This window comes from Panicum hallii, chromosome 1 (genome assembly GCF_002211085.1).
Source record: "Panicum hallii strain FIL2 chromosome 1, PHallii_v3.1, whole genome shotgun sequence".
NCBI lineage: Eukaryota > Viridiplantae > Streptophyta > Magnoliopsida > Poales > Poaceae > Panicum > Panicum hallii.
Window position 1 is genome coordinate 50307124 of NC_038042.1, and position 13256 is coordinate 50320379.

Below are 13256 nucleotides of genomic sequence, written 5' to 3' on the forward strand. Positions count from 1 at the left end.
CTGAATCTCCGATACGGGGCGACGCGCACGTGCCTCGCGTTCGTGCCGGCCGGAGCGAGGCCGGTAACGGCAGGGAGATCTTTTCTTGCTGACGACGGAGGCGCGCAGGCATTAACTCCGCCCCGCCTGGCACCCGCCCGGGACAGGATCTCGTCTCGTCTCCTCCTCCGGATCGAAGGATCTCCTCTCGTAAATGAGCTCCTCTCATGCTTGATTGGGTTACCGATCGAGCAGCGATTTATTCACTGCCCCCAACCTTATCAACCAAGTTTAGCTGGCGAGATTACCCTGTGATTCATATCTGCATGTGCCAGTACTCGTTTCGGCAGCTGATTTTGTACCCCTGGCTCTTGAAGATCACCTGCCCGTGGCCGCGGGAGCATGGCCACGCCAGCTCGCCCATTTGACAAAACCGGCGTGCTGCCACTGCCCACGGCCGTCGCCTGTGCAGAGGTTTTTCTCCAGAGCTTGTTAAGAGCGGCCGTGTGCAGGCGAAGGACGCCACGAAAAGCTGGGTATCCCCCTAGCCTCCTAGAGCGATCTTTTTACGTGGACGCAGCCAACTCCTGGGTCCGTGCAGGATCCTCCGCAAGTGCAGGCGTAATGCAGGGGAGGAGGACTGGAGGAGTCTGATCCCTGCGCACGAGCAACGTGCCTCCCTTGACGAAAAAGTCGAGGACGGTGCATGTGCAAACTGCAAGTACACAGCCGTGGATGGCATAGAACCCATCACAAAAGGTCTTGACGCTCAAGGTTTTCAGCAGAATGCAGCGAACAGCGGTTGCAGGGACTGGGAGTACATGGGCTCGCTTGCATTGATGGCGCACGGACCGTCCTGCAGCTCTGGAGATGGGCTGATCGAGTCCCCTGGCGCCCTACCGTCCTGTAGCAGCTACATGAGTCTTGGATGCAGGTGGCGGGATGGGCATCTGCCTGCCTGCGCGCGTTTCAGCTGGCTCGATCGATGCATCGAGCGCCTGACGGCACGCGAGATACCTGTCGCCCAAGATCATTGTTAGAAAAATTAACAGGGCTTAAGATTACGATAATAACGCGTAGCGCGCGCGTGTTCACAGCATAGCATCTTTCATCCCTTTATCTCACATGTGTAGGGACTCACAAAGCCCCACATATATCTTAGTATATGTTCACCTAAGTGAGTAATGTGGAACTAAAGTCCCACATGCCACTTCTACGATACCACCTTAACTTCATATATGAAATTGGGCCACTCAGATTCCAGCCATGTATGAGCCTAATATAGGCTCCAATTCCAACAGGCATCGCGTCGTTGATCCGGGGCGTCCGGCGGCACGGCGATTCGGCGAGCGATCGGACGGTGGGGAGCGTGGGCGCGCCGCGCGCGCTCTCGGCCATGCCCTGTCAAGAGTGGCTGCATGCCTGCGCGCTGTGCGCCTAGCTTCTAGTCCTCGTTCCTCCCGCGCATGGCGCGACGAGGGCAGGCATCTTCGTGCCGACGCCGTACGCCGCCACGGGCACGGGATCCGCGAGGAAGATCGCTCGAGTTCGAGTTCCCCGTGCGCTGCGTTCACGTTGGCGCATGCTCCGGGTGGGGCAGGCAGGCACCGTGGAGGGATCAATGGATGATGCATCTGTACGATTAGCCGTTGGGTTTAGAATCTACGGTACAGATCGAGGAAAAAGGCAGCAAGTGAATTATTGGGCACCCGGGACCCAGTCATGCGGCCCAGATGCTCGTTGAGGTTAAGGAGGGCGCGTAGGTTTTGCACATACGGCCCTCGATGTACGCTGACGTTATCATGTAGGTCCACGTCTGGATTCATTCATCCGTACGCTCAAGACTCGGCTTCGGTCGAGGTAGAAGACATGGCCCATGGCCCGGTCCTCAACTTTCTACCCCATGGCCCGGTCCACCGCCCATCCCCGGGAAGAGCGCGGCGGCGGCGGCGGCAATGTCAGTCCGGTGAGACGAGGCGCTAGTGGATCATCGCCCGATGGCCAATGTGTCCCGTGGCGCCATTCAAGTAGCGACCTGACGCCTCCGCTCGCCGCTCTCCGAAGTAGGGCGCGGCAGATCGCCCACTGCACTGCCTTAAGCTCGTGAAAGTGTGGTGCTGTATGCACGGTGGAGCTCTAGGGACTCTGACGGACGGCGAGGAGGCAGCCCACCCAGAGAGAGAATAGTGAACAGGTGCACTTCGTAGGCTCCTTTTTTCCATCTACCAATTTCTTGGACTGCTTGTAACTTATCACCATTGATCCACCTGATTCAATCAAAAGGCACAGCACCTGCTAAGTTTGCTCGAGCTTTCTTTTTTTTTTGCTCGCGAAAGCAAAGAGATTGAACTGTCAGTCATGCAAACAGAGACAGGATCCGGATACAGTAGCGGATCCAGAAGCTAAACATTGGGAGCTTATCTTTCCTTTCTTCTTCCTCCTCCTTCATCTTATTTTCTTCTTCCTCTTCTTTTTCTTCCTCCTCCCTTTCAATAACCATAGCTGGAAATTGTAGAGGGATTTAAAGAACTCCATGGACTTCATCGAGGTAGGGGGGCTGTAGCCCCCAGCCCCCCCGGTGGATCCGCCCGTACAGACCATTTACTGTCACACAACAAGCACTACCGATTAAGGATGAAAACGGATGAAAAATACTATTTCCATCCGTCCGAATTTCTATATTTGTTCCATATTTGCGGCTAAATGGAAACGGGATGAAAAATTTCGGAAACGGGACGGAAAACGGGCCAGGGGTTATAGGGAACGGGACCGGATACGAGATTGGATCTATCCCGCCCGTATTTACGGGATCCCCTTTTTGACCGGGATGGACTCGCATTCATCCTTTTTTATTTATACGGGATATGCCCAATAGCCTCAGTGATTCGGCCCAACTAGCTCAATACACCATACCAACGCCTACCCCTGAGGCTCTGACGCGCCATCGGCCGAGCATTGCCACCTGCGTCGCGCGTGAGATGACGGGCAGGACCACGGGAGGGCAGGACTCAGCAGGAGGATGAGGCTCAGCCATTGGGCGCAAGCGCTAAGCCGAGGCTGCCGTGAACTGGACGAGCCCCCGTTCCCGGCTGTCTGCCCTGAAGTGGGCTGTCGGCCGTGGCATGCATGTAGGTAGTATACGCACCAGCACTAGCAGAGCAGCAGTTAGTGACTTAGCTCTTTCAAGTAGTGAAGGATATCCATTGAATTCATTCTTTGACAGAATCCAAGAGAGAGGCATTTGATGGTGGATGCAGTACAGTCGGTGGCTCATGAGTCAGTCTTGGTGTGCTACTTGCCGACGTGTGAGCTATGTGCATGTGTAATATATACATATATATATACATATATATTATAGCCATGTGTCTAGACGCGTCAGTCCGGTATAAGTTCCCTGTTTCCACCCATTTCCGCCGTATTTCCGCCCATATTTGTACGTTTCCGTATACCTATGTATCCTGCTTCCCGTCCCGTTTCCGATAGAAAAATATGGCAACGAAAATGGGTGAGGGGTTTTCCCCGCCTGTTCCCGTCCGTTTTCATCCCTACTACCGATGATATATGTGACTACGTAATCGCATCGAAAATGCTAGATTGAGTCGATGTAACTTCTCCTGGTTGTAAGGAAATTGATTGAACACACGAAACCTGATACCTTTGGTTAGCTTGTGCTCTTTCTCTAGGGCGAGCGGCATATTAAACATCCCAACAACACTGAAGCATTTTCTTTCCGGAGCTGATGATCGTGAATGTATAGATAATAGTTTTGTAGGTGCATTTAACCAACTCACCTCGTACCATGTTAGAAATCCATCGTTTTCTGTTGTAGCTTGCAACAAACTGACCTCGCACTGCTAGAAGAGGGAGCATTAGTATGGTCACATGGTGCGGTTAGTACCGACTGCGGCAACTTGACCGGTACTAAATGGAGGACCGTTTAGTACCGGTTGCAGCAACCAGTACTAAACGCGCCACCACGAAAAAATGTAACAAAATCCAGTCACAAGTCACGCGAATTTTTCATCGTAAATGCGCATGTGCGACTGCGAGGATTCGAACCTACGACCTCCAGCCTCGCGTGTAGCTTTCTTACGATCTTACCTAGCATCACATGTGACTAGGTGAGAGCTGCTTTCCTTTCGAAGTAACATATGGAGGACCATTTAGTACCGGACCAAAGCACCGACCGGTACAAAATGACACCTTTAGTACCGGGTAGTACCGGGTGGTGTCATTGACCGGTACTAAACGACCCCACCATTTTAGTACCAGGCCAAAATACCAACAAGTACTAAAAGGTGAAATTTAGTAGAAGGAGAAGCCACCGCGCGTAAGGGGGCTGACATTTCCGACGACTACTCGGATTCGGCTACTCACGCTGCCTATAATAGGCAACCGCCAAGGTCTAGTAAGAGGACCAACTCGGTCTGGCAAACTTGAGCATTGGAAGGGCGTGAAACCCTCCAGGTTTCTCAAATCAAGCCCCACCACGATCCATTACCGATTTGGATGAACTCCCGTTTCAAAAAGGCATACCTCTCGCTTCCTCCGACGATGAAGAAGGTCGGGCTGCGAGCACCAAACACTTTGCACTAGATCGTGAGGTATTCATGATGCATGGTGACAAAGACAATGAAGGCCTGGAGTATGTCCGGCTAGACGATTATGACGACGACTACGATTCGCTCAACCAAAGCGCGGATGTGACGATAAGTTTGGACGTTACAAACACCATCAAGATAGAAGATGAAGAGGACATCCAGAAGGAACGCCGCAAGCTCAGGAACACAAAACGCGCTAATCGTAGGCACCGCGTGGTCGAGCAGCACCAGCGGGGGCAAGGCAACCACTACGATTGCTCCACGAGCAACCTCCACACCGTCATCAACGTTGGTCGGGATGCCCGCAACGTCATCATCGTCAGGCAGCGGGAGCACGAAGAAGCGGAAGCCTACAATCCCACCAACTATTACATCTCCCTCGACTAACTTGGAAGCGCAAGCCAGAAGTAGGGGGAACAACCCACCCAAAGAAAGAGAACCCTCAACTCGAAGAAACGATTTGAGGAGGCTCTGCACAAGCAATATCCATGACACTCGAAGAGCAAGCATTCCACATTTGAATGTCAAACCCTCCGAATAGCCCTGGGAGCTCCACCACTCAACAAAGACTGTGAAGAAAGGCGACGGGACTATCCGAATAATGGCTTGTTCATAAATTAGTACCCGATTCAAGGAGGTTTTCTGAGGGTATTTTGGGTGTTAAGTTTAACCATTATTTTAGGATTATATCTCGAACAAGGAGTTCTGTAAACCTAAAAGCACCCTTTTTACCATTTAGTTAGGGTCACCATTTATATTTTTCGGTATCTATCAGGTTAATTATGACTTCCTCGCTATATTTGCCCAATGAATGTTCAATCTACTTAGTATAACTTTTTCCAGTTGATCTCTTGCCACCTATTCCTCACGCCATGAGCCTTTTTCACCGACGCTCGGGGGTTAAGGTTAGGGGCGGTGCAGGTGGGCTCAGGAACGGAGGATCTCATCCAACTTCTTCAAGGTGGTGCGGGTGGGCTCAGGAACGGAGGATCTCATCCAACTTCTTCAAGGCTAATCTCAGGAAACCAACAGCCGAGCCATACACATACCAAAAGTGGCCGCTTGGCAATGACTAATGGAACCCATTAATTAGCCGAACAAAGCATCCACGTGGTTATTCTTCAAGTACTTCCAGTGACGCTGCGTTTACTAGTTCCCGACTAGTACTACACGTAGTCTTCTGAAAGGTTCTCGCTCCCATACTTCCAGTAACATACTATTTACTAGTTCTCAACTAGTGTTACGCGTAGTTTACTGAAAGGGCCTCGCTCCCATACTTCTAGAAACACTCCGTTTACTAGTTCCCAACTAGTATTACACATAGTTTACTGAAGGAGTCTCGCTCCCAAACTTCCAGTAACACTGCATTAACTAGTTCTTGACTGTTACTATGCATAGTCTATGTTACTGAATGGGCTTCACTCCCATAATTCCAGTAACACTCGTTTCCGACTAGTGTTACACGTAGTTCCCGAATAGTGTTACGCGTAGTTTACAGAAGGGGCTTTGCTCCTATACTTCCAGTAACATTCCGTTTACTAGTTTCTGACTAGTACAACGCGTAGTCTATGTTACTGAAGGGGTTTCGCTCCCATACTTCCAGTAACATTCCATTTAGTAGTTCCCGACCAGTACTACGTGTAGTTTGTTGAAGGGGTCTTGCGCCCAAACTTCCAGTAACACTGCGTTTATTACTTCCGACTAGTACTGCGCATAATCTATGTTACCGAAGGGGTTTCGCTTCCATAATTCCAGTAACTGTTCCGAGTACAAGTCTCATATAGATAATATAGATAGTAGCTACGAAAGCAATCTCTGAGGGGTACTTACACCCACATTCTCAGTAACACCTTGACTTGTGCTGCGACGATGATCTTGGCTCCTCGGCTCGACCCCATCTCGTGTTGCGACGATGACCTCGACTACTCGGCTCGACTTTCACTCGCACTGCAACGTCGACGCGCCATCAGCAACCTTGACTCCTTGTCTCGACTACAAACAAGACACTCAGCATGCTTTTTGGCGGGTCGACTAGCTCCCATGCTTGGGGGCTGGGCGCGTCAGGGCACTCGGCGTATCTCCAGTGGCTCGTCTGGCTCCAATGCTCGGGGACTTGGCGCGACAAGGCACTCAACATGTTTTCGGCGGCTCGTCTAGCTCCCACGCTCGGAGGCTGGGCACAATAAGATTACTTGGCGTAACTTCGCCGACTCGTCGAGCTCCCATGCTCGGGGACTGGACGCATGAAACAATGCGGCATATCTCATGCGACTCGTCTAACTCCCATGCTTGGATGTTGGGCTCGACAGGACACTTAGCATGCTTTCGGCGGATCGTTTGGCTCCCACGCTCGGTGGTTGGACGCCACGAAATTACTCGGAAGATTCGTAGAAGAACCCAATTTAAGAGGCTTGTGAGGATTTATCTCGGAAAGATAATTGTTTAACCATTATTTTAATAATTTTATTCCGAAATAAGGGTTTTTTTTCAAATTTTTAACCCAGAGATCTTATCTAGCCATTAAATCAGGGAAAAAGATTTGATTTGAGCGGTAACTTAGAACTTTCTTTGGGGAAGTTATTTGTTTAAACTATTTTTTTGGGATTTTATTCCGAAAAAAGGGGTTTTTGAATTTCTAAACCAATTTGCCCATCTTAGCCATCAAGTCAAATTCTTAAATGCATGCCACAATTTTTTGATCCTTTTTCTAAAACTTTGCGATTTGGATTCAAGGCTCAGGGGCTTCGGTACATGTGTCGTCATCGACTTATTTTTTAAATCCGTGCGAAGATAAAAAGAGAAGATTCAAGAGTAATTTGACTCTCAGCCTGATTCTTCGATTCAATCTAAGGTTCGGACGCTACTCCATATGGAGTGCGAATTTAATCGCACCCCATATAAAAGCAAACTTGAAAACTACTCGGGGCATGAGTACCTCACAGCCTCGAAGCAGCCAAGAAAGTACTCACCTTCAAGATGAAGTTCGGAAGAACTCGAAGACGCCTTCAGAAGTACTCGGAAGCCTGCAGTACTCGATTACGAAGAGCTATTATCAGATCCGGAGTTACGGGACTGCGCACACGTATTCTAGGATAAGGGATGGAGCATGACCCACACCCTACACCGGTTGTAACTACTCATATAGGAGTAGAACTAGTCGGAATAGAGGAAACTATCTGAGTGTCATTCGGGTAGGACTCCTAAGCTCGTATTTGGCTAGAATTTTCATATAACCCTGTCCCTCTAGACTATATAAGGGCGGGCAGGGACCCGCTCCAAAGAATCAACCAACATCAAAATCTAAGCCAATACAAACCACCATACAGAACGTAAGGTATTACACTCTCGGCCCCGAACCTATTTTGTATTCTTTGCACCTTTGAGTTCTGGATATCGGCGATACCCTACCTATAATCTACCACCTCGGGGTATCTCTCAGTGGGCTTGAAGGTTAAACACCGACAAATAGCTTTGAGGACTTTCAAATTTGGATCCGGTACTAAAATGGCTCCGTGGTAGCTTAGTACCGGATAAATTGTGTCGGGCACTGACCTGCATGAGAAAGGTCATTTTTCTAGCTGTATCATGTCACAATAGTTGCATTGGCACTCAATGGGAAAGATGCACAGTTCAATAACTACCAGGCAAATTGTTTTCCAAAATGCACACCTTCAAAGAAAAATGAGGTCATCTGTTGTAATCACCTGTGCTGCATTATTTGTAGTATTGTTTTTACCTTTTCCCCAAAACATAGTAGGACTGTATGGCAGTGTCGCACTGTCCACGGGACTCGTCTCGATCGATAAAATTCCTTGTGTACCATGTTAAAAATCATTTCTTCGTGAAAACAGTTTCTTTTGCTGTCTATTTTCCGTATTTGCGTATATGGATGACGTTAGTTAAATTGAGCCAACCCCTTTAAAAGTGAAATGCACTGATCAGAATGAGCAAACCGCTGCTAAATGGACGGTTTTCTCGCTAAACAAGATATTATAAAATCTGACTGTCACTGGCACACCCCAACAACAGTAACCAATAGACCACACCATACGTGTGGAGCCCTTGCATATTGCCTTACTTTGGGACCCATCCATACCTAGTTCAGACAACTGATCCTTTCTCTCGAGCTTGGGATTGCTCTGCCTCCACATCAACATGGCGAAGACTGCCATACTTGCTTTATTCCTTTTCTTTGCCACCATTTCCCCTTCTCAGGTGAAGCCAGCAACCAGCAGCTGCTACACAGGATGCGATTACAATAGTACCTGGAGTCAGATAACTCAGAGCTGCGGCCCATTTCTGTTGAACCCATCTGAGGATCCCACGGATGGGTGCTACTCCGTCTGCCAGGCTCTTTCGAGCGGAAGGCTCTTGTGCGCGTGCAGTACCTGCCCATCCTATGCGCATCGCTTCAACATGACGCGGTTCCTGGATTTGGCTAATGTGATCGATCCCAGGTTCGGAACACCTCTATGCTGCGAGTGCGATGGTAAGTGTGATTTTCCTTCCTTCTGTTGGCCGCTTTTCGTTCATCATAACTTCATAAGTAGTTTCTGAGTTTTGATTTCCTGCTGAATTTTGAACTTTTGAAGGTATACCAGCCAGTCTCCCCTTCTCACGAGGAAATTGACAAGCATGAAGTTCAGCGTGGCTAGGGCTGGATAACGGCTCGGCTCGGCTCGGTTCGGTCCGGCTCGTTATGCTAACGAGCTAGCTCGGCTTGGCTCGTTAACGAAACGAGCAAAAAGCCTGGCTCGGCTCGGTACAGCTCGCGAGCCAGAGGCGAGCGGCCCATTCTCCTCATGTTCCTTGCCGCCATCTGCTGCTATGGATGTCAACTCCAATCCCTCCTCCAACGCTGCTCACTCCCCTCGCTCTTCCTCTTCGCAGTCCCCTGATCCCGTCGGCGATCTTCTCCGTCGCGCAAATCAGGACCCTCCTCCACACCTGCTGTCTTTGCCACACAAATCCAACAGATGTGCTGCCGCTGCAGGGGGTTCGACGCCCGTCCCTGGCGTCGCCACCCCTGGTGCCCAAGCTGCAAGGTAGCACGATGTAACATCCCGGGTTTTTCCGGAATGCTATAATTATGCAAAATTTTGAATTTTCAAAAAACCTTTCGTGTATGTGCTTTTAGCTAGTTCCAAATATAAGCATGGGTCCTCTTTATCTCGAAATCTTAGTAATTCAACTCAACATTTTTAATTAAGGACCATTTAAATGTTAGTGTGAAATAATTTAGAGTTAACCGAATCTCGTTTGGACTTGTTAATTCGAATTTAGTTTGGTTTGTTTGAAATGTTTGTGGAAATTAATTTAAATTCAGCCATCCAAATTGATTTCAAAAACCTAAACTTAAAACTTCGGCCCAGCCCAGCTGACCATCCCGGTCCAGCAGAGGCAGCCCAACCCGGCGCCATCTCTCCTTTCCCCGCCAGCCCAACCCGCATGGCCCACGTTGGCCCGCTTGCCTCAGCACGCGTCGCGGCCCGGCCCCGCTTGCCGCCCCATTGCCTGCACACGCCGCGCGACCCTTCGCCTTCCCCGCCGCTGCCGCTGCCACCCCGACCCCACGCGTCAGACGTGCCTCCCTGTTCCCCTTTCTTCCTCCTTGTTGCTTTACCACCCGCTCGGCCCCATGCCCCGCCCTCCTCTCTCACCCGCGCCTCGCTCTCCTCTCCCACGCCGCTCCGCCCTCGCTCCGTGATAAAGGAGCGCAACCGCCCCGTGCCCCCTTTCCACCTCATCCTTGACTGCCCGCGCGCCCCCAGAAATCCTAGCCCCGCTCCCGCAGCCGCCAGATGCGTGCCGCGTGCCCGTGGCACGGAAGCCGAGCATAGCCGCCGTCCAGGCCGCGTAAGCCCTAATGCCGCACCTATAAGAACCCGGGCCGCCATGACCCGAAACCCTAGAGCCGCCTAGGGTTTTCCCCACCTCCAACCACCGCCGCCACTTCACCCAGGCAAGAGGGGGAGAAGGAGGAGGAGGAGGAGATGGGGAGAAGCCGAGGAGGAGGAGGCCGCCGTCGCCGCCGTCCGGGGGAGCTTCACCGAGCCTGCGCCCGTACGTCCACGCCGCCGTAGCCGCGCGTCCTGCACGGCCTCGACTCGCCTGCGTCGACCCACCATCGCACCGAGACCCTCGCCTGTGAGCCCAACTGGTGAGCGCCGCCGCTTTTCCCGTCCTTCCTCCTGCTACCGACGTGCTACGGCCTTCGATGAGACCTCCCTTAGCCAGCCTCGGACCACCCGCCCCGCTTTCTTGTAGGGGCTCTGCCGTTGCCTCGTCCACCCTTGCAGCCGCGACGTCGCTGCGGCCCGGCTTGCCGGAGCACCGCACGTGTCACGGCCGTGCCGCGGCCCTAGGTTCCAGATGCCCGCGCGCACATGCTTGCGTCTTGCACCGGCCAGCCACCTGAGCCATTGCCGTTGCTCCACCACCTCACCGTCGACACCCCGCCTCGCCGGATTTGGTACGCTGCTGCGAGCCTGGAACACCAGAACCCCCACGCGCACGCGTGTGCTGCCCTGTCCCAGCTGAAAGGCCTTATCTTTCACCAAGATGAGCTTAACCCTGCCTTTGCTGCCCGCCGTTGCCTTGCCTCACACCGCCGTGCTGCGTCGCGGGTCCGGAACACCGGCGGCCCGCACGCGCGGACCCGGAACGCCGGGAGCCTGCGCGTGGGCAGGACCGCCGCCGGATCTTCCGGCGCCCGCCTCTCACTTTGCCTGCCCCGCCGTCATCCTGCCGGTGCCGCGCCTCGACCCCGCCACGGCCTTGCCGTGTGTGGTGACCACGCACCGACGCCGTGGCGTCGCACACGTCACGTCCAAGCCCTTTCGGGCATTTGATCGAACACGCCCTGGGCACACGCCACACACATCGGCCCGCACGCACACAGATCCGCACGGGCCCGAGCCGCACCGGATCTGGCCTCCACACCAGATTCGATGGGAGACCGACAAGAGGGCCCCGCCTGTCGGGGGGAGCGAGGGGCGCTGCCCCCTGGGAGTCCTCGCATCGACTTGGTGGTTTTGGAAGGTGTGTATTGGACCGAGAGTCTGGAATGCCGGAAAGGCCCGAGTTCGAAGTTGGAAGGAGTTATATATATATATATATGTGTGTGTGTGTGTGTATGTTGTTGCGCATGCATAGGAAACCCCATCTTAATCCCTTGAACTTTTGTTATTCATAACTCCATTTTAAAGCTTGCATTCGGATGGTGACGTGAACCTATCCCATACCTTAGGGATAGCCTGGTACGATGCAGGATTCGAACTAGAGTTCGACCCCAACGATGACGGTTGATACGATTGAAGCCCGTGCTACGTTTGAGTTGCCTGTGGAGGAGATTCCAGAAGATGAAGGACGGCCAGAAATCTAGCTACCGTTTTCCATTTTCTGCTTGTTCGCTCTAGCCGAGAGGCTTGTAATGAAACCCGTACAACAAATCTTATGAATTTATGTAATAATTAAACCCGTGATTGACCTTATGCAAAGTATGACTATCATATTTATGATTGGAATGAGTTCTGTATGTGATAGCGCTTGTTCCAGAGACTATCACAATGATACAGGGAGTCGGATTCTCGATTTGGGAATCCGGTTTGTTTTACACGAGTTGAGGAAAGAGGAGGAGCGACGGGAATCGGGAGGGGGAGGGTCGAGGGCGCATCATGAACTGGGCGCGGCGAGGCTGCGCGAGTCGAGGGAGGGGCAACAAAAATCGGGAGGGGGAAGGGCACCGTCGCGATAGCTCGGGGTTTGTGGGGGTCGGAGGGAGGCTAGAGAGGAGTGGGCGGTAGGGCAGCGGGGCGACGGGCGTCAGCCCCGGCCCCAGACATCACGATGTGAAGAAGAACGGAGGGAGGCGTCGAGGCGATGGGATCGGGAAGGGTAACTGGCCGAACGGCTTGAGTGTGGCTTTAGGATTCAGTTCGGATGGGTTGTTGGGCTAATTGGGCCCATATATTTAGGCTGCTGGCTTGCTGGTGTGTGTAGCTCGATAAGCTCGCGAGCCGGCTCGATCTGGCTCGTTATACTAACGAGCAAAATGACCTGCTCGGCTTGTTAGTAAATTGCAACGAGCCAAGCCGAGCTGAGCCGAGCCGCATGCGAGCGGAGCGAGGCAACGAGCTACGAGCATTTCGTCAAGCCTTAAGCGTGGCGTAGCTACTTTGTCCTTGTTACAATGGACCAAGTGAGGAGAGTGAAGTTCTTAGAGAAGGCAGCAGTTTAGATATGCACTAAACTGAAAGTGGAGTCTTTCTGAACACACTTTTTTAGGCAGCAACGAGGGCGGTTTCTGAATGCTCTGGCACCTTCGACTCGCCAGCTGCAACGGGAACCTGTGAACGCAGTGTGCCAGGGTTCAGTATACTTGCTAGTGTTCAGTCTAATTCTATTGGATTTATGAAAGTATTCTTGTAGAAATTTTTCGCCAAAGGTACTCATTAGGGACCATAGCATGTCCAACAAGTATTTTTCAGTGGATAAAATTTAATGCCATTTGATGGCGCCCTCATAATTTTTTGGTTCTTCTGCCCTGTACCCTGTAACAGTAATCTAACGATGTTATATCGAATGAATTTGGAAGGGAAACTGAAGAATAGAATTTTAAAAAGTTGGAAGGCAAACATTTGAATTTGGCTAGTTTTCGTTTCGCAGAAAAAAAGA